The following is a 22,404-nucleotide window of genomic DNA, read 5'->3' as shown; positions in this document are numbered from 1 at the left end:
TGCTGTACAGCCCAGACATGGTGTGCAAGATGATCGTTGCATGTTGTGTGTTGCATAACATATGTGTACTCAGCAATGCCCCATGGATACGAGTGCCAGGTGCACCGGACGATGATGAGGAAGATGAGGCAGGTGGACCACGCCCCACTGCAGCCGCAACAGGAATAGCCCGAAGGAACACCATCATTGACAATTTCTTATCATGTTGACGTCACATTGTGATGGTCCTTAGCAATCATGGGATAGTACGATGAATGACCACAGGCACAGCATGTGCAAATTAATACATCCCAAGACACATTCCCTGCGTGCATGTCACTCATCTGTACAGGCACTTCACTCAGACAAGTGTGAGTACGACATGTAGTGCTAGCAATTCTGGAATTTGTTAATGGATGGTGGGTGTGTCACCTCTGTGCAGTGAGGCTGTTTAGGGTGTCACGTATTCGAACTGCCAGTTCTATGTGTCACGGTTGGTACGGAATCCCACTCTTCTGCGTTTCACGTGTCCAAAATCATGCCATTTTTGCTTTTATTTGTGGCCTACAAGTGACAATAGGGCTTCTTTTGGGCTCTGATATGTGCCGCCATGATGTAGGGATGCACCCTGTGACTCAAGTCCCACGACATGGGCAACATGTACGTATGGGGGAGCCACTGCCCCAACATTAGTCCATGCTTTCATTATTGTTTGTTCATGGACATGGCACGTCTGTGTGCAGGGGGTGTTGATTGTCCCTCTGCAATGTGAAAGGGAGATGCGGTTTCAAAGTGTGTTCCATGTATGTTTCCGCATTGGCGCAGTTTACATACAGACTGCATGTCAATGTACATTGTGGCTGTTTGTGAGGAGATGCATATTTGATGCGGGACAGTGGTCATTTGTTCTACGTCACGGCTGTGGGGTTGTGCTCGTATGTTGTCATCTCACAGTTTTTTTGCTCTGCTTTTATGGAGCATTTTCCCGCATGACACAGGGAATCGCAGGCCTGCCGCTGGTTATGGCTGATGTTTATATCGCAATTGGCCCCATTGCTACTATTCTCGCGTTAGTGTTTCGCATTTTTTCTGCGTCTCACGGACATTTGATGCGTTATTGTGGGCCAATCGCATGGTACTGCTGTGTTGTGAATGCTACGTTAACACAGCATTATTTTCCCGCAATAGACTGCGATAAGAAGAGTTGCCTTAAGCTAATTTTGCGATAATTATCACACGTTCTTGTGAATTTCCCCCACAAAGTCCAAGGTAAGCTTAGGACAAATGTGTTTTACAAAGTGTTAAGAGTAAAGCTGATGGGAGAAGGCAGTGAAGGGACAACTGCAGTCCTGGAACTGTGATTAATAAACTGAAATGTTAACAAATTGTACTCCAGCACAACTTATCCAGACCTTCTCGGTAACCCTCCTTTCTTAACACCAACAACACGAGGACTACGAATGTGAAGGCGTGTAAGAAACAACACTGGTGAACAATGAAAAAGAAAAACTGCACAGTCTCGAATGGAGCTCAGGACTGCTAGACATGTTGACCCCGGACCCCGAAAGTCCAAGGTACATATTGTAACCACCTACTCACGTGAGACACATATTGAACTAGACTTAGGACATACTGGCATCTTCCACCATTCTTAAAACTTACTTAGACAAGAAGGTATCTGTGACACTTCGGAGATCCGGGAATCTTTTTTTTTTTTTTTTTTTTGGGAAACCTTTATTACAAAGTTCAAGAGATATACAAGTATGGGCCTACAACCTTCAGGCCGGCCGCTAGTAGACAGTGAGACCATGAAACACATTCATAAACACAAGCAGCAAGCAGTAAAAAGTCCCACAGATCAAAAATATCATTTGCGGCCACATTGCCCAAACATCCCAAATGGCGGTTTCATTTTAAATGAGAAACGAAAAACAAACCCACAAGGCGGCAAAAGTCTAGGCAACAGTATGTGCTCCCCTCGGGAGGGCTCTACCAACCTACAAGAATAGGAGGGGGGGAAGGGCAGGGGCAGAGACAAAGTGATCACGATAACACAGAGTCAAGAGAATGTGCAGACTAGGGAGACAGGGCCGCCGCCAAGTCGGGCGTCAGTGGCGGGGTACAGATCCCGCCGCGATAGGAGTTCCAGGGGCCCCACACCTTTACCCATTTCCCAGGCTTACCTCTCGCCACATACACAACCTTTTCTCGGAACATACACCAATCCATATTTTCCTTCCATACCGAAATCGTGGGTGACCTCTGGGAGCCCCACAATTGTGCTATGTCACGCTTGGCCACCATATATCCCAATGTCACCCACCACGTTTGCGTCACCGTGTAATCAGTCGGCTCCCACACATTCAACAGACACCTCCTAGCCTCGGGGAACAGCGCAACATGCGTGACCGCTTGCAACACCGCATGCACACCACGCCAGAATCGAGTCACCTCCGGACATTCCCACAAATTGTGGAAGAAGGTCCCTAACATGCCACACCCACGCTTACACATCCCATCCACCGCATATCCCATACGCATCAGGCCCGGTCCCGTAACGTAAACCCTGCGGAGTATTTTGAGCTGGACGAAACGAAGGCGGGCCGGTATGGCCACCTCTTTCGGGGAGGCCACCGCAGATACCCAATCCTCGTCGTCCAGCTCCAATCCATCAGCGACCCATGCCTCACGAAGGGCGGCCAGCAGTCCCGAGCGATCGTTAATGAGCTTTTGATAGATCAATGAGATAGTGCCATCCCGTACATGCCCGTCAAGCACTCTATCTTCCAAGGGGGAGCACTCCGGGATGGACGCGACCTCCGGGAACACGGAAGACAACGCGTGGCGAACCTGTACATACCAGAAGTACTCCCTGTCATGCAACTGGTATTCCGCTTTCAGCACATCAAATTTTTTAAATCCCCCCTTCGTCCAAAGATCGCCCACCCTGCTGATGCCAATCGTGTCCCACTTCTCGAAGCCCTTCGTCGTCCACAAACAACCCAGTCGCTCGGAAGCATACAATGGCGTTGCACGGGTCAACCGATCCTTCCACCCCATCGCCGAGTTTGCCGCATGCCACACCCGTACCGCGACCCGTGTCGGACCCGTCAAACGTGCGTCGAGCGATCTAGAGTAGAGCGCACGATTGTAGTCGCCACCCGGCAACAACAATTTGTCCATTTCAAAAGCCGGATTAAGGGCGGGCCCATAAAGCCCGTGGTTTATCGCAGCCAGCTGGGAGGCCCAGTAATAACGTTTGATGTCGGGGAGGGCGACCCCCCCATCGTACCACGGGAGCGTCAGCTTCGCGAGGGCGATCCGCGGCCTCCCATCCCAAAACAGTTGGCGTTGCAGACCATCCACCTCCCGAAAGTAACTAGCCGGAACGACATCCATCGTGTTTTGTAAGGCATATAAAAACCGTGGCAACGACATCATCTTAAACAGCGCCGCCCGGCCGAGCGGCGAGAGCGGCAAGCGCCTCCAACGCGCCACATCCGCCTTCAAACGTTGGAGGGGGGGGAGTAGGTTCTGTGTGTATCGGGCCGCGGAGTCCAGGGTGATAAAAATACCCAGATACTTAAATCCCTGTTGAGCAACCTGGATAGGACAACCCCGCGGGAGGACGGGAGCCTCCCCTGAGAGGACATATACACAGGACTTAGCCCAGTTGATGACTAGGCCCGAGTTCCGGCCAAAGGAACACAGCACATCCACTAACACAATCAACGATTCTCGCGGGGAAGCAAGATACAAAAGAATATCGTCCGCGTAGAGAGAGACTCGATCCTCATACTCAGGAGTCCATCGGAGACCACGAATCGAAGGGTGCCACCGCAGCCACTCCGCCAGGGGCTCCAAGGCGAGCGCAAAGAGGAGAGGCGACAGCGGGCAACCCTGTCGCGTGCCTCTACCCAATTCGAAAGGAGCCGATACTCTACCATTCACCACCACCTGGGCTAGCGGTCCGGAATACAACAATTTCACCCAGCCAATGAATCCCGGGCCAAACCCAAACTTCTCCAGCGTCGCCCAGATATATGGCCACTCAAGCGTGTCGAATGCCATAGTGGCGTCCAGGGACGCCAAAATGGCTGGCTCACGTATGAACGGAACCCTCGAGAGCACCCCATGCAAACGCCGCAGGTTAAGCACGGTGTTGCGATGAGGGATAAAACCGGACTGGTCCTGATGGATCAGATCGCACACCACGCTGACCAGCCGATTAGCCAGCACCTTGGCCAGAATTTTCGGTTCCGCATTCAAAAGCGAAATGGGCCTGTAAGAAGTGACCCGATCACGCGGCCTCCCCTCCTTGTGAATAACCACAATAGTGGCTAGACGCTGGTCCAGCGGGAGGGAACCCGCCGCCCGGGCCGCGAGGAACATATCACGAAGGTGCGGCGCCAATGCATCCGGCCGCAATTTGTACAATTCAATGGGAAGGCCGTTAGGACCCATGGCCTTGCCAGAGGCGACTGAACGTATGGCCAGGGCGATCTCCTCAGATGTCGGAGTCGCGTCCATCAACGATTTATCCTCCTCCGAAAGGGAAGGCAAAGCAATATCTTTAAGCAAGTCGCGGGAATCCTCTTCCGAGCGAGAAGATACCGGGGAATACACCCCGCGGAAATACTCAGCGAAGCAATCAACAATTTCACCCGGATCAGTAACATACACACCCTCCACTCTCTCAACCAGCGGAACAACTCGACTCGCTCTCTCCTTTTTATCCAGCCACGCAATCAGTTTTCCAGCCTTATCACCCATATCATACAGTCGCCCCTGCTGCTCCCTGCTCAGGCCCCTGGCCGCTTCGGTGACTAGGGCCTTGTAGTCCGCTTGTTTGATCCTAAGAGCATGCAGTTTGTCGTCCGTGACACCACAATCCAGGTCACCCTCCAACTCAGTTATCTCAGACTCGATACGGGTCACCTCCTCCCGCTCACACCTCTTGGAATGGGAAATGAGGGACAGGGCTTCCCCCCGGAGTACCGTTTTGAACGCCTCCCACAGAGAAACAGCAGACGACACTGATCCCACATTATCTCCAAAATATTGCTCAAGGGATTTAATCAAATCTGCGCGAATTGCGGGATTACGCAGGTACCAGGGGTTGATCGGGACCACCCTCCCCTCCATCCCCGGGACAATATCAAAGTGTAACAAGAGCGGGGCGTGGTCTGAAATACCCCGAGCAAGATGCCGCACCTCCCCGACCCTCCCCGCCTGTGCCGCTGGCATCAGAACATAATCAAGTCTCGAGAGACTACCATGAGCCCCGGAATGAAAGGTGTATTGTACCTGCGCAGGATGTTTTAGCCGCCAACAATCCACCAGACCCAGGGTATCTAAGAGGCCAGACAACCAAGCTTGGGCCCGGGGGAGATCCCTGGGTGGGTGACGATCCTCAGTTCCGGAGACCACAGCATTAAAATCCCCTCCAACCACTAGGATCCCCCCCGGCAGCCCAAGAAGAAGGCGCCCCAAATCAGCAAAAGTAGTCGTCTGCAACCCCGGCGGGACATAAACAGAAACCAAAACAACCACTTTACCCTCCCATCTACCCACCAGAGCCGTATATCGCCCCCTGTCATCATGGAGCACCTCGTCAACCTCCAACGGGAGCGAGGTTTTAACCATAATGCCCTCGAACCAGAGGTGAAGCCCGAATGAGCCACAAGGCGATAGCCCCGCCTATTCATAGCACAGAAGGAATTACCAATAAGGTGTGTTTCTTGCAAGAACACAATATCAGGTGAAATCCGTTTTAAAAACTGCAGGACCACCCCCCGTTTTATCCTGTCCCCCAGTCCGTTAACATTCCAGGAAAGAAGTCTCAGTCCCCTACCCCCCATCACAGCCAAAACCAATCAGTCCCCTCCCAGAGAGCACCTTGAATAGAACACAACAATATGTCTGCCTTGTGGTACAAACAAACGATACCCAACCCCAACCCAACATTCCAAACAACACTCCCCCCTCCCTGCACCCCTGCATGAGCCCAAACAGCCCCCCCGACTTGCAGTGTGCCTGTCGCCCCTGCATGAACTAAACTACAAAGACCCCTTAGAGGAGGAAAGATAACCCCCTCGAGACACACCACCACCTCCAAGGGAGGGGAAGCAAAGCACGACAGTCAAGAAACCCTGAGCACAGCCGAAAAGTGGCATCATCAGGAATTAGCCCCAGTGTCAATACCGCTGGCCCGATCCAGTGGGCACTCTCCTCCCGCGGCACCCACACCCTCTCGATCATGTCCCCTAGGCAAAGTGTCCAACCAGTCCCCGGCCGTCTCCGGACGGTCAAAGAAATGAGAGCGACCCTCGGACTCCACACGCAGCCTGGCCGGGAAAAGCATGGCGTATTTCAAGTTCATATCTCGGAGCCGCCGCTTAACGCCCATGAAACCCAGCCTCTGCTTCTGGACCGCTTGCGTAAAGTCAGGATAGAAGTTCACCTCCACGTTCTCCAGCTTAAGCGGCCCCTGCACTCTAGAAGCTTGTAAAATCGCATCCCTGTCCCGAAAGTTGAAGATACGGGCAATAAGAGGCCGCGGGGGAGCTCCGACCTTCGGCTTGCCACCAGGAACTCTATGGGCCCTCTCCACCGCAAAGAATTTACTCAAACCTCGAGGCTGCAGACGATCAGAAATCACATCCTCCACAAAGAGATCCGCCGCCGAATCCTCCAGTCCCTCTGGCACCCCGATAATGCGAACGTTGTTCCTCCGGGCCCGACTCTTGGAATCCTCCAGTCGCCGATCCGTGAGCGCACTGGCCTGCCGGAGCCGACGTACCTCCGTCTGGAGGGCCGCCACCTCAGTCGTGAGGCCCGACGCGGTGTGGGCCAAAGAATCCACCCTGTCATTTGTCTTGGAAAGATCTGCCCTAACAAGGTTAACATCGATGAGAACCGCGTCGAGTTTGTGCGCCAGGGTATCAAATTGTTGACCCACCGAGGTCTTCATCTCCGCTATGGCGCCCATGACGTCCTGCAAAGTCAGATCCGTCGGCAAATCCGGGGCATCCGCGGGGCACTCAGGAGACTTATGCGACCCGCCGGGAGAACCCTTCGGTAGGGTGTAGCGATCCATAATGTTGGCTTGAGTTGCAGCGCCACGCCGGGTCGATTTGGCCCTCGGCCTCTCTCCATCCTGCTTCGTCGCCATCGTCCTGTATCCCGTACACCCACGAGTCCTGCCGCGGAGAGCGAACAATCGAGGCCGAGGACCCCAGAGGTCGCCTCGGAAAGGCGGAGCAGGTCCCCGCAGGGCAGGCAGGGTCCCCCAGCGAGGCAGCCACCACACACAGAAGCGCCGTGATCCCACTCGCGACAATGGCAAGAGGGCTCAAAAGCGAAAGTGAAAGTGTGGGGTACGCGTCTCGCTAGGCTCGTTCCGCCGTTGTTATTCACTTCTCCACCGGATCACCCCCCAACTCAGGTCCGGGGTCAGGAGAGGAGCAGGCCGCAAACTTCAATCGACGCCCATCACGGCACACGGGGTCCGATTGAAATACGGAAAACGGGTACCACCTCGGCTCAGGTTCACCAACACAGTCCCCTCAACCGAATCAGGATGAAGACAGGATAAATGTAGGAGGTCGCGGAGGTCCTCGGGAGCCTCGCACCTACGCGGCCATCTTGGTTACGTGCTCCGATCCGGGAATCTTAAACACATTCTGTGCCCATCAGAATTCAACATTAGAGAGAGAACAAAGGTGAAAACGACCATCTTCTGTGCTTTATGGCTAACTTGTTCTTCCACTTGCTTGAACTGAAACATGTGTAACTGGAGGAAGAAAAATGTAAAATCAATATTTGTAGAGTCCACTTTCCAAATCCGAACAATGATCACTGTCACTGGCACTTATGTAGCTTATGCATTAGACAACCCTGGCCACATAATGTATGTTGGGAGCACCAAGGCAGGGGTGCAAGCACACACCACTCCAAATCAAAACAACTGTGTGTATGTCGGGGAAGGAGGACCTGTCCCAGGAGAGCTCTAGCTAAGCTCCAACTCCAAGGAGCATCCTTCATAGCAGTCTGGCATTTCTGCTCTACCATCTAGAGGCGTGTGCCTGCACACATCCCTGCTACAGTTTTAGGCACAGACACATCTCTGCTAGAGGTACCTGCCAATTGCCAACAACAGTTTTATGCTCACACACGTCCCTGCTAGTTGTCTGCTAGAGTTTTCTACTAGCTACCTGCTAGAGTTAGATGCTAGATTTGCCAGTTAGAGATAGTTGCTAGTGTTACCAGCAAGAGGTCTCTGCTATAGTTGCCTGCTAGGGGTACCTTAGAGTTGCCTGCTTGAGTTACCTACTAGAGTTACTCCTAGCTACCTGCTAGAGTTACCCACTGGAGTTACTCTTAGTTACCTGCTCGAATGACCTAATAGAGTTGCCTGCTATGGCTACCTGCTAAAGAAGCCTGCAGAGTTATCTGCTAGTGTTGCCTGCCATAGTCACCTGCTACTGTTACCTGCTCAAGCTACTTGCTAGAGTTGCCTCCTAGATGTTCCTGTTAGAGAAGCCTGCATAGTTAACTGCTATGGTTGGCTGCTACAGTTACCTGTTACAGTTACCTGCTAGAGTTGCTTTCTAGGGTTACCTGCTAGAGTTACTCACTACAGCTACCTGTCAGAGTTACCTGCTAATTATCTGCTAGTTACGTGACTGAGTTACCTGCTAGAGTTTCCTGCTAGAGTGACCTGCTAGAGTTACCTGCCAAAGTTGCCTTCTAGAGTTGCCTGCTAGAGTTTCCTGCTAGAGTCTCATACCTAGACACATTCCCGCAAAATTGCCTACTTGAGTTATCTGCTAGTTGCCTGACAGTTACCAGCTAGAGTTACCTGCTAGTTACCTGCCAGAGTTACCTGCTAAAATTACCTGCTAGAGTTACCTGCTAGAATTAACTGCTAATGTTACCTTCTCAAGCTACCTGCCAGAGTTGCCTGCTAGTTATCTGCTAGTTACATACCAGAGTTATTTGCTAGAATTAGATGCTTAAGTTGTTTGTTAGAGATCCCTAATAGAATTACCTGCTTGTAACCTGCTACAGTTGCCTGCTAGTTACCTACCAAAGTTATCTGCTAGAATTGCCTGCTAGAATTGCCTGCTAGAATTAGCTGCTAGAGTTGCTTGTTAAATATACCTGCTAGAATTACCTGCTAGTTACCTGCTAGAGTTACCTGCTAATTGCCTACCAGAGTTGTCTTCTAGAGTTACCTGCTAGAGTTACCTGTTAGAGTTAGCTGCTAGAGTTGCCTGTTTAAGATACCTGTTAGAGCTTCCTGCTAGAGTTGCCATCTACAGTTATCTATTAGAGTTACCTGCTAGAGTCACCTGCAAGAGTTGTCTTTCAGAGTTACCTGCTAGGTATCCGTTAGTTATACCTTACAGTTCCACTGCTAAAGTCACCTACAACAGTTATCTTCTAGAGTTACCTGCTAGGTGCCCATTAGAGCTTCCTGCTAGAGTTTTATGCCTAGACACATCCATGCTAGGTCCAGGTCACCACACATTGCATCTTCAGGTCTGCTTCTCGAGTCAGGGTGTCAACGACACCAAGGGAAGGGTAAAGACACATGCACCACGGTTGTCCCAGGCCATGTTCAGGAAGTTTGCAGATTCTGAGGGGTCGCCACATACTGCAGCAGGTTACACATAACCTAGCAACCCTCCTTGAACCCCTACAAGACTTACTTCAGAAAGGCTACCCAAGGCTTGGCGCCAGCTTCATGCCAGAGCTCTTTAAAGTGATGAGTGATCAAGAGATGGGCAACCGCAGCCCTCGCTAGAACCCAAACTACTGGTAGATGCCAGCTTCTGTGGGCTGGGCCCTGTCCTTAACTGGGTCACGATGGATGGGGCATGGTGCCTCATTGCCTGTCTCAACCAAGTCCTGACACAATCTGAAATTATATTCCCAGACACACATAAAGTGAAGATTTGAGGCCAGCGACATTTCGCCTCTCGTGTATGGGCAACCCTTCACCCCACCTGGCGCATCATGTCCATCAGGACCCAAGAGTCCAAAGAATCAGAGGGCTGATGGGGCACTTAGGAACGTGCAGGGCACCGAGTAAGAACAGGCCCCAGACCCTTAGTAAGTAATGTAGCATCTCTTGAGAGAATCTGACCCCCTTCAGGGTCAGTCCACTTGTGCACGTGTGCAAGCTAGAATTAGATGCTTAAGTTGCTTGTTAGAGATCCCTAATAGAATTACCTGCTTGTAACCTGCTACAGTTGCCTGCTAGTTACCTACCAAAGTTATCTGCTAGAATTGCCTGCTAGAGTTGCTTGTTAAATATACCTGCCAGAATTACCTGCTAGTTACCTGCTAGAGTTACCTGCTAATTGCCTACCAGAGTTGTCTTCTAGAGTTACCTGCTAGAGTTACCTGTTAGAGTTAGCTGCTAGAGTTGCCTGTTTAAGATACCTGTTAGAGCTTCCTGCTAGAGTTGCCATCTACAGTTATCTATTAGAGTTACCTGCTAGAGTCACCTGCAAGAGTTGTCTTTCAGAGTTACCTGCTAGGTATCCGTTAGTTATACCTTACAGTTCCACTGCTAAAGTCACCTACAACAGTTATCTTCTAGAGTTACCTGCTAGGTGCCCATTAGAGCTTCCTGCTAGAGTTTTATGCCTAGACACATCCATGCTAGGTCCAGATCACCACACATTGCATCTTCAGGTCTGCTTCTCGAGTCAGGGTGTCAACGACACCAAGGGAAGGGTAAAGACACATGCACCACGGTTGTCCCAGGCCATGTTCAGGAAGTTTGCAGATTCTGAGGGGTCGCCACATACTGCAGCAGGTTACACATAACCTAGCAACCCTCCTTGAACCCCTACAAGACTTACTTCAGAAAGGCTACCCAAGGCTTGGCGCCAGCTTCATGCCAGAGATCTTTAAAGTGATGAGTGATCAAGAGATGGGCAACCGCAGCCCTCGCTAGAACCCAAACTACTGGTAGATGCCAGCTTCTGTGGGCTGGGCCCTGTCCTTAACTGGGTCACGATGGATGGGGCATGGTGCCTCATTGCCTGTCTCAACCAAGTCCTGACACAATCTGAAATTATATTCCCAGACACACATAAAGTGAAGATTTGAGGCCAGCGACATTTCGCCTCTCGTGTATGGGCAACCCTTCACCCCACCTGGCGCATCATGTCCATCAGGACCCAAGAGTCCAAAGAATCAGAGGGCTGATGGGGCACTTAGGAACGTGCAGGGCACCGAGTAAGAACAGGCCCCAGACCCTTAGTAAGTAATGTAGCATCTCTTGAGAGAATCTGACCCCCTTCAGGGTCAGTCCACTTGTGCACGTGGACCCCAGGCACTGTCGATACTAAGCACTGAATTGTCAGGTCGATGGACACATGGTAACCTATCAGTCACTCCTATGGCAAGCCTTAACAATCCTGGAGGCAGAGTGCTTGGTTTCATGTGAGATGGTGCTCTGGCATGAGCTGAGCCTGTCTGCAGCTTTCGGAACAACGTCCTTTAGCTGTTTCATGATATTGCCATACCATATACTCTTAAGTGCATTATGTACCTCGCGGTCAAATGCTAACTTTGGTTTGGCTTTATCAAAACATGTCGAGTAAGGTGTCATATGATTTGGAATAGTACCCCCTCGCCAGTTCTGGGGACGGGGGTAGCATTCCACCCTTCTAGAGGGACACAACATGTACCTAACCTGAAACCCAGGTAAAGTTAAACAGGGCCTCAGCATCACAAAATGGATGCTGCCACCACAGACACAAGTCTGCCCTCCTGCTGCTGGGAGTCCTTCCAGCTTGGGAGATGTGGACAAAGGGTTTCCTGTCAGGGGAGGTGCTTGCACCACCCCAGACAGGATTTTGTGTAGTGGGTTAGGGAGGGCTGAATAGATTGAGACATGCCTGGGGCACACAAGGTGTCCCTGTGCATTTGCCAGTTCAAACCGGAGCTGGGGCTCTCCAGCCCCAGTCCTGGCGCGAAACTGGACAAAGGAAAGGGGGTGTAACCACCCCCCTTCCTGGTCCCACCCAGAGGATGGACCTAGCAGGTAATCCGGCCCCTAGATTTGGAATAAGAGTAGGAGCTGTGTCCCAAGACTTCAGATCATCCTGAAACTCGACTTAAACAAGAAGAACTACTGGACTTCGACGTTCTGCTGCACAGAAGACTGAAGAGAATCTCCCTTGTGGCCAAGGAGTGACCACCCTGTGAATACAGGCACCATCCAGCAACTCAATGACCGCTTTGCCGCCGCCTCCTGCCAGAGACCGAGCCCAGAGCCCAACAAGACCCAGACTCCCAGACATCTCTGAGCCAGATCCACAGTCCCTGCAAAGAAGAGACCCGTGGAGGCACCGAGAGACGTGGGACCGGCCATCTTGGAACGTCCATGACAAGCTGACTGCGCAGCACCCGAGGTAACCTCAATGCTGTGCTTTGGGCCCTGAGAAGCCCCAACACCGAGCAGCATTTGCACCAAAGATCAGCCCTCCAGCATCCACGAGATCTGCGTGGGGCCCTTTTGCTTTTTGCCACTCGACGCGTCATCCCGGTTACTGGCCCATTGGCTAGTGGCCATCTTGGTGACGAAATCTACAAACAACACTGCTGGTCTGGTTGCTCCAGACTGGCCCTTGCTCCTGTGAAAAGGAGCAGCCCCTCTGACCTTGCTGGTTAGAGCACTAAGCTTTCATCGATTCCTGCGTGGCTTGCATTAGCCAAGGCCTGTTTGCTCCGATCAAGAAGCCGACACTGCCATCAGCTAGAGCCTTCATGGGACAGCTCGTGAGTGACTCCTGGTTATCGTCGATCCCTTCACTTCCAGGTGGCTGCGGAGACAAGCTTCCTTTCTTCACCTGTTGGCACCCGACATCGCCTGGTTCCTTCCTGGTTCCACGCCGGTCACTGGCTAGTGACTTTGAACACTGTCCCCTCTGCTTACAGGTCGTCTACTCTTCAGATCCACCCTTGGATCCACCCGAAGTCTTCCTGCCTGGCCGCCTGCAGCATCTTCATCCTCAGGCTCCATAGACCTGCACAACGAAACCCGACGCACTTTGACCCCTATGCACCCGCTTCCTGTGGGTGAGGTAACGCTGGCACTCCGGTGCTCCTGGGTAGAGAAACATCTCTAGTCTCTAGGTTTCAAGTTGTTAGGTTCTGGTCCATCCGGAAGACTCCTTTTCCTTTAACTTTGTGACTTTAACGCACCCATTGAAATCCATAGGTGCACGCGTGTAACTTTTCACACTGCACACGCATCCTGTGGGCCTCCTGGTCACTAACTACAGTTAGCTCCTTGTCGTCCCAGCGATTCCCAAGGCCCTAGGCCTTCCTTCCTTTCTATTTGTGGTTCTTATACCACTATTTTAGTATATGGTTTAGCTGGCCACCTGGCCCATCCATAATTGTGCAACTTTTGTATATTGAAACACTGCCTTGTTTTAACGAATGTGCTTCTGTGCTCATGAAGAGTATAGGGGATACTTTTTAGTAAATAAATACATATATATTTTGAATATATATCTGTGTGGTGTCCTTTCATTTGGTATTCAAGGAGGTTACATATGGTAAAACAGCTGGCTTCACATGCCCTCAAGAGTTTAGCCTGCAGACTGCACTGTCCACGCTACCACTAGGATAGCTGGTCTATCAAGGTTGACTTCAACCACCACCATAAGGGTTGTTTGGCATGGTACAAGGTGATCACTAGAATTAGTGAGCAGCATATACCAGGCCAACTTCTCACATTGGTGAGCAGCGGTTGGGATTTGAGCTTGCTGTGTTTTACCAATTGTAATCTTTGAAAATATCATTTGAAAGATCATACAGGTACCTTTAGGTACATATAAAAACAAGACTAGTATACATAAGTTCTACTGAACTTAGTTGTTGTAGAGCAAAGGGAGTAGCACACCCTGACTACAACTAACTAGAAAAGGTACAGTAGGAAAACACCAGTGTAGGTAGATTGCAACACATCCACCTCACTAAGAGAATGGCTGGAGCAGCAGGAGCCACTGGGCTCCCAGTTGTTGAGAGTGACCCTCAAAAGGCACCATCCAAATATTCTATGTTAAACTATCAGGAGTTAAGACAGCTGTGTAACACCAGAGGTCTTAAGCAGGGTCAAAACCCTTCTATAGCCCAACTCCTAGAGCTATTAGATCACTCTGATACTCTAAGTACCCCTGACTCAGTCCCTACAGGGTCTGGAGATGGAGGTCACCCATCTGAAGATGATAATACTAATGCCCCTATCACTCCAGAGGGAGATGATGCAGATGAGGAGGAGGCAGATTCAGATGATAGAAATAGCCAGGTGCCAGTCAGGAGACTTAGCCAGGCTAACTTAAGCTTACATGGGACTGGAAATGGGATACCTCCCTACAGACCCCCAAGCAGGCTTAACCAGAGACAGAGGGATAGAAGATCCAGTTCGAGTGGGCCTGACCATTCCACTGGCTCTAAAGGCCCCAGTGCCCCTGCTCAGAGGAGGATGACTTCCCCTCAGAGAAGAGAGCATGAAGCCAAGATGAGAGAGGCTGAACTTAGGATTCAAAGGCAAGAACTAGAAGTTGCCTTAGCTAAGGAGAAACTTGCTAGAGCAAGACAGTCTAGAGAGAGTGGAGTAGATTCCACTGGTGGCAGCAATATCCCTAAGGATAAAGACAGGTCCTATGATCATAGAAACCTGAGTAAGATTGTGCCCCCCTACAAAACTGGGAATGACATCCACAAGTGGATAACTGCCCTTGAGAGGGCCTGCAGAGTACAGCAGGTCCCTCAGGAGCAGTGGGCAGCAATCTTGTGGCTCTCCTTTGAAGGTAGAGGCAGAGACAAGCTGTTCACAGGCAGTGATGAGGATGCTAGAAATTACCTGGTCCTGAAGAGTGTTCTGATTGATGGGTTTAGCTTAACCACTGAACAGTACAGGTTAATGTTCAGAGACACCCAGAAGACACAGACTCAGGACTGGTCTGAATTTGTTGAGTGTGCCACTAAGGCTCTGGAGGGCTGGTTGCTGGGAAGTAAGGTTGCAGATTACACAGGATTGTATAATCTAATTATGAGAGAGCAAATCTTAAATAATTGTCAGAACCAGCAGTTGCATCAACACCTGATTGACTCAGATCTGACCTCTCCCCAAGAATTGGGAAAGAAGGCAGACAAATGGGTTAGAACCAGGGTTAAGCAAAATAACCAGAACCAGGGTGGTGACCAGAAGAAGGCAGACCAAAAGGGTGGGGAACAGAAACCCAAAGACCAGAAGTCTTCACCAGGCCCCCAACAGAATAATGAGGGTGGGTCCCAAACTTCCAAGAAGAAGAAGAAAGAAGGTCAGAAAAAGCCATGGTGTAAAGTCTGTAAAAACACCTCTCACTGGACCAGTGATTGTAAGAAAACTGGAGCCCCCAACACTGCAGCCCCTAAGGCACCTGCACCCCCTAGCACAGTTGGCAGTGTTGGTCCTCAGGCTAAGGGAGTAGTGGGGTTAACCGTGGGTACTGAAGGAGATTCTGGCCTAGTCAGAACTCCTACACAGGCTGTTCTGATTTGTGAGGTGGACATGGATTTGTCCACTTCTGTGAGTCCTAGTAATCTAGGCAAGTACAGACAGACACCTCTAATAAACAATAAAGTGGCTCAAGCATACAGGGACACTTGTGCCAGTGTCACCATGGTGACACCTGGCTTTGTGGACCCTGGACAGATAATACTAGGTGATAATTACCTAGTGACCAACGCCAGCAATGTCTCCACTTCACATAGTGTGGCAATTGTTAATTTCTCCTGGGAAGGGGTAACTGGACTCAAAAAGGTTGTGGTAAGTGCAGACCTCCCAGTTGAATGTCTGTTGGGCAATGACCTAGAATCCTCTCTATGGTCAGAAGTGGAGAACAGGACTCATGCAGAGATGTTAGGGATTTCATCACATGTCCTTGCTGTGACCAGGTCACAGGCCAAAAAGTGCCTCACTGAACCTCAGGTCTTGGAGCCTGGAACAATGGACCAAGCACCTACCAAGAAGAAGAACAGAAGGGTCAAGGCTGTGCCTTCCCTCCTGCCTGAAAGTGAAGATCAGTCTTCTCAGGAAACTGATTTTGAGGCCCCTGAAGGAACTGCCCCTGAAGAGCTTGAACCTGACCAGGTTGAGTTTCTGGGGGCAGGGGGACCTTCTAGGGCTGACTTAAGGCAGGCTCAGTTAGACTGTCCTTCCCTTGAACCCCTCAGACAGCAGGCTGCTGCTGAGGCTGCTGGGAATGCTCAAGGTACCCATAAAGTATATTGGGATGATGGGCTCCTTTATTCAGAGGCTAGAGACCCAAAACCTGGTGCGACCAGGAGGTTGGTTATACCTCTGCAATTTAGGGGCTTCCTTCTTACCTTGGCCCATGATATTCCTCTAGCAGGACACTTAGGCCAGAACAAGACTTGGGACAGGCTTGTCCCTCACTTTCACTGGCCTCACATGAATGAAGATACCAAGGAGTTTTGTCGCTCCTGTGTAACCTGCCAAGCCAGTGGCAAATCAGGTGGCACAACAAAGGCCCCCCTAATACCACTACCTGTGGTGGGGGTTCCCTTTGAAAGAGTGGGGATTGATATTGTGGGTCTCATGGATCCCCCCACTGCATCTGGGCACAGATTTATACTGGTGGTAGTGGATCATGCCACCAGGTATCCAGAGGCAATTCCCCTTAGGACCACAACAGCTCCTGTTGTGGCCAGGGCCTTACTGGGAGTTTTCTCCAGAGGGGTGTTTCCTAAGGAGGTAGTTTCTGACAGAGGTGCCAACTTCATGTCAGGATACTTGACAGCTATGTGGAAGGAATGTGGTGTCAACTACAAGTTCACCACTCCTTATCATCCACAATGCAATGGGCTTGTTGAGAGATTCAACAAGACCCTAAAGGGTATGATCAAAGGATTACCTGAAAAGCTCAGGCGAAGATGGGACATCCTTCTACCCTGCCTTCTGTTTGCTTACAGAGAGGTCCCACAAAGAGGAGTTGGCTACAGCCCCTTTGAATTGTTATTTGGGCACCCTGTAAGAGGACCCCTATGTCTGGTGAGGGAAGGATGGGAGTTACCTCTCAAAAAGCCTAAGCAAGACATAGTGGACTATGTACTTGGTCTCCGCTCCCGGATGGCTGAGTACATGGAGAAGGCATCCAAAAACCTGGAGGCAAGCCAAGAATTACAGAAAGCTTGGCATAACCAAAAGGCTGTTTTGACTGAGTACCAGCCAGGACAGAAGGTATGGGTGTTGGAGCCAGTGGCCCCAGTAGCACTCCAAGACAAATGGTCTGGACCCCATACAATTTTGAGAAGAAGGGAGAGGTTACCTACTTGGTGGACCTAGGAACTCCCAGGAGCCCCCACAGGGTGCTCCATGTCAACAGACTCAAGGCATATGTTGACAGGGCAGACATGGGCTTGCTCATGGCTACAGATGAGGGTCAGGAGGAAGAGAGTGACCCTCTCCCAGACCTGTTGTCTCAGAACCCTGAAGATGGCTCAGTTGATGGTGTGGCCTTAGGTGTCAGCCTCACTGAACATCAGCAAAATGACTGCAGACAAGTTTTACAGTCATATAGACATATGTTCTCCTTGACACCCAGTCAGACTAACTGGTGTACCCATGTGGTGGACACTGGTGACAGTCTTCCTGTGAAAAGCAAGATTTACAGGCAACCTGACCATGTCAGGGACTGTATAAAGACTGAGGTGCAGAAAATGCTGGAGTTAGGTGTCATTGAGCCTTCAGAGAGCCCCTGGGCTAGCCCAGTGGTTCTGGTCCCCAAACCTCACACACAAGATGGAAAGAGAGAAATGAGGTTCTGTGTGGATTACAGAGGACTCAATGCTGTCACCAGGACAGATGGACACCCAATTCCAAGGGCAGATGAGCTCATAGATAGACTGGCTTCTGCCAAGTTTTTGAGCACATTTGATTTGACAGCTGGCTATTGGCAAATCAGGTTAGCTGAGGAGTCTAAGGCCAAAACAGCATTCTCAACCCCAGGAGGTCATTACCAATTTGTGGTGATGCCCTTTGGTCTGAAGAATGCACCTGCCACTTTTCAAAGGTTGGTGAACCAATTCCTTACTGGGTTGGATGACTTCTGTGCAGCATATCTAGATGATATTGCTGTCTTTAGCTCCACCTGGGAGGATCACTTGATCCACCTGACAAAAGTACTAGAGGCCCTGCAAAAGGCAGGCCTCACTATCAAGGCCACTAAGTGCCAGATAGGGCAGAGTAAAGTTGTATACTTGAGCCACCTTGTAGGTGGAGGCCAGGTTCAACCACTGGAGAGTAAGATCCAGACCATCAAGGACTGGTCCCCTCCAACTACCCAGACTCAGGTCAGAGCTTTCTTGGGCCTGACTGGGTACTACAGGAAGTTTGTTAAGAACTATGGGTCCATAGTGACTCCTCTTAATGATCTGACATCCAAGAAGATGCCCAAAAAGGTTCAGTGGACAGTAAACTGTCAAAAGGCATTTGATGACCTGAAGAAGGCCATGTGCTCTGCACCTATCCTGAAGAGTCCTGACTACTCCAAAGAGTTTATTGTCCAAACAGATGCTTCTGAGTTGGGGGTGGGAGCTGTGCTTTCACAACTTAATGTAGATGGTCAAGACCAGCCCATTGCTTTTATTAGCAGAAGGCTGACCCCTAGAGAGAAACGTTGGTCAGCTATTGAGAGGGAGGCCTTTGCTGTGGTGTGGGCCCTGAAGAAGTTGAGACCATACTTGTTTGGAACTCACTTCAAGATTCAGACCGACCATAAGCCCCTCTTATGGCTAAATCAGATGAAGGGTGAAAACCCCAAACTACTCAGGTGGTCCATTTCCCTACAGGGGATGGACTTTACAGTGGAGCACCGCCCAGGGACTGACCATGGTAATGCAGATGGTCTCTTCCGGTACTTCCACTTAGAACATGAAGACACAACTGGTCAAGGTTAGTCTAATATCCCTGCGTTTGGGGGGGGGGTTGTGTAGGAGAGTAGGGTCTGCTATCCTATGGTCACCCCAAATTTTTGCTTTTGCTTCACTGGTTTTATGACTTAGTGTGGCTGTGGGCCTGCTAATCAGACCCACAGCCCTGCTGCTCTCTCCCTAAATTAATGCCAATGCACACTAGGTGCATTACCAATTGGAACTGGTTCACCTTATTGGACCCTGTAACAGTGTACCCCAGGTACCCAGGGCATAGGTGTATCCAAGGCCTACCAGGGGCTGCAGCATGTATTATGCCACCCCTGGCCTGGCCTCACTATTTGACACAACTGGCTGATCACTCAGCTGGGGTAAGTTGGTGTAATCACCTCTTACTTAGATATAGTATATCTATATCTAACATATATGGACACATGGTAACCTATCAGTCACTCCTATGGCAGGCCTTAACAATCCTGGAGGCAGAGTGCTTGGTTTCATGTGAGATGGTGCTCTGGCATGAGCTGAGCCTGTCTGCAGCTTTCGGAACAACGTCCTTTAGCTGTTTCATGATATTGCCATACCATATACTCTTAAGTGCATTATGTACCTCGCGGTCAAATGCTAACTTTGGTTTGGCTTTATCAAAACATGTCGAGTAAGGTGTCATATGATTTGGAATAGTACCCCCTCGCCAGTTCTGGGGACGGGGGTAGCATTCCACCCTTCTAGAGGGACACAACATGTACCTAACCTGAAACCCAGGTAAAGTTAAACAGGGCCTCAGCATCACAAAATGGATGCTGCCACCACAGACACAAGTCTGCCCTCCTGCTGCTGGGAGTCCTTCCAGCTTGGGAGATGTGGACAAAGGGTTTCCTGTCAGGGGAGGTGCTTGCACCACCCCAGACAGGATTTTGTGTAGTGGGTTAGGGAGGGCTGAATAGATTGAGACATGCCTGGGGCACACAAGGTGTCCCTGTGCATTTGCCAGTTCAAACCGGAGCTGGGGCTCTCCAGCCCCAGTCCTGGCGTGAAACTGGACAAAGGAAAGGGGGTGTAACCACCCCCCTTCCTGGTCCCACCCAGAGGAGGGACCTAGCAGGTAATCCGGCCCCTAGATTTGGAATAAGAGTAGGAGCTGATTCCCAAGACTTCAGATCATCCTGAAACTCGACTTAAACAAGAAGAACTACTGGACTTCGACGTTCTGCTGCACAGAAGACTGAAGAGAATCTCCCCTGTGGCCAAGGAGTGACCACCCTGTGAATACAGGCACCATCCAGCAACTCAACGACCGCTTTGCCGCCGCCTCCCGCCGGAGACCGAGCCCAGAGCCCAACAAGACCCAGACTCCCAGACATCTCTGAGCCAGATCCACAGTCCCTGCAAAGAAGAGACCCGTGGAGGCACCGAGAGACGTGGGAACGGCCATCTTGGAACGTACATGACAAGCTGACTACGCAGCACCCGAGGTAACCTCAATGCTGTGCTTTGGGCCCTGAGAAGCCTTAACACCGAGCAGCATTTGCACCAAAGATCAGCCCTCCAGCATCCACGAGATCTGCGTGGGGCCCTTTTGCTTTTTGCCACTCGACGCGTCATCCCGGTTACTGGCCCGTTGGCTAGTGGCCATCTTGGCGACGAAATCTACAAACAACAACACTGGTCTGGTTGCTCCAGACTGGCCCTTGCTCCTGTGAAAAGGAGCATCCCCTCTGACCTTGCTGGTTAGAGCACCAAGCTTTCATCGATTCCTGAGTGGCTTGCATTAGCCAAGGCCTGTTTGCTCCGATCAAGAAGCCGACACCGCCATCAGCTAGAGCCTTTGTGGGACAGCTCGTGAGTGACTCCTGGTTGTCGTCGATCCCTTCACTTCCACGTGGCTGCGGAGACAAGCTTCCTTTCTTCACCTGTTGGCACCCGACATCGCCTGGTTCCTTCCTGGTTCCACGCCGGTCACTGGCTAGTGACTTTGAACACTGTCCCCTCTGCTTACAGGTCGTCTACTCTTCAGATCCACCCTTGGATCCACCCGAAGTCTTCCTGCCTGGCCGCCTGCAGCATCTTCATCCTCAGGCTCCATAGACCTGCACAACAAAACCCGATGCACTTTGACCCCAATGCACCCGCTTCCTGTGGGTGAGGTAACGCTGGCACTCCGGTGCTCCTGGGTAGAGAAACATCTCTAGTGTCTAGGTTTCAAGTTGTTAGGTTCTGGTTCATCCGGAAGACTCCTTTTCCTTTAACTTTGTGACTTTTGCGCACCCATTGAAATCCATAGGTGCACGCGTGTAACTTTTCACACTGCACACGCATCCTGTGGGCCTCCTGGTCACTAACTACAGTTAGCTCCTTGTCGTCCCAGTGATTCCCAAGGCCCTAGGCCTTCCTTCCTTTCTATTTGTGGTTCTTATACCACTATTTTAGTATATGGTTTAGCTGGCCACCTGGCCCATCCATAATTGTGCAATTTTTGTATATTTAAACACTGCCTTGTTTTAACAAATGTGCTTCTGTGCTCATAAAGAGTATAGGGGATACTTTTTAGTAAATAAATACATATATATTTTGAATATATATCTGTGTGGTGTCCTTTCATTTGGTATTCAAGGAGGTAACATATGGTAAAACAGCTGGCTTCACATGCCCTCAAGAGTTTAGCCTGCAGACTGCACTGTCCACGCTACCACTAGGATAGCTGGTCTATCAAGGTTGACTTCAACCACCACCATAGGGGTTGTATGACATGGTACAAGGTGATCACTAGAATTAGTGAGCAGCATATACCAGGCCAACTTCTCACACTTACCATCCTTGCACCAACGGATTCCAGCCCGCACCCAAACTGAGAGCACTTTGCCTCGTTCTTCCTTGAAAAGATGAATAAGATTGAAACTGATCTTCGACAGCAACAAACCAACTTACAGTCCTACCCCGTATTAACCCCACCTCTCCCCTTCCCCCTCAGTCTCCTCTACTGGGATACCCCCCCAAAAACAGCTCCCCCTGGAGTCAATTCAAAACCTTTGACAAATTCTCCATACTCAATATTCTTGCAGCATTGAAACCCCCAGATCCCCTCGGTGGTCCTTTACCTTGAAATGTCTGAACGGAGATGAAGAGGTCCAAACTCACACTCTGGACCAAGATAGTAAAGGCCTCCCTCCTGCACGGCGTGAGTCTGGATTGACTAGATTCGGGGCAGGTTACACCCATTCTAAAAAACACACGGTAGATAACGCGGACCTAAATAACTTCCGTCTAATCACTAACATTCCAATTCTGGCCAAGCTCCTCAAGAAATGTGTCCCTGTCCAACTATGTAACAACAATGACCAATTCCATCTCAGACCGATTCCAATCTGGTGTCCGTCAGTGTCCCAGCACTGAAACGGCTCTTACTTACACGGTTGATGACAAGCTTAAAGTGCCAGGTCAGAATGAATCCTG

Source organism: Triturus cristatus, chromosome 3_2, assembly GCF_964204655.1.
Source record: "Triturus cristatus chromosome 3_2, aTriCri1.1, whole genome shotgun sequence".
Classification (NCBI taxonomy): domain Eukaryota; kingdom Metazoa; phylum Chordata; class Amphibia; order Caudata; family Salamandridae; genus Triturus; species Triturus cristatus.
This window is presented reverse-complemented; position numbering follows the sequence as displayed.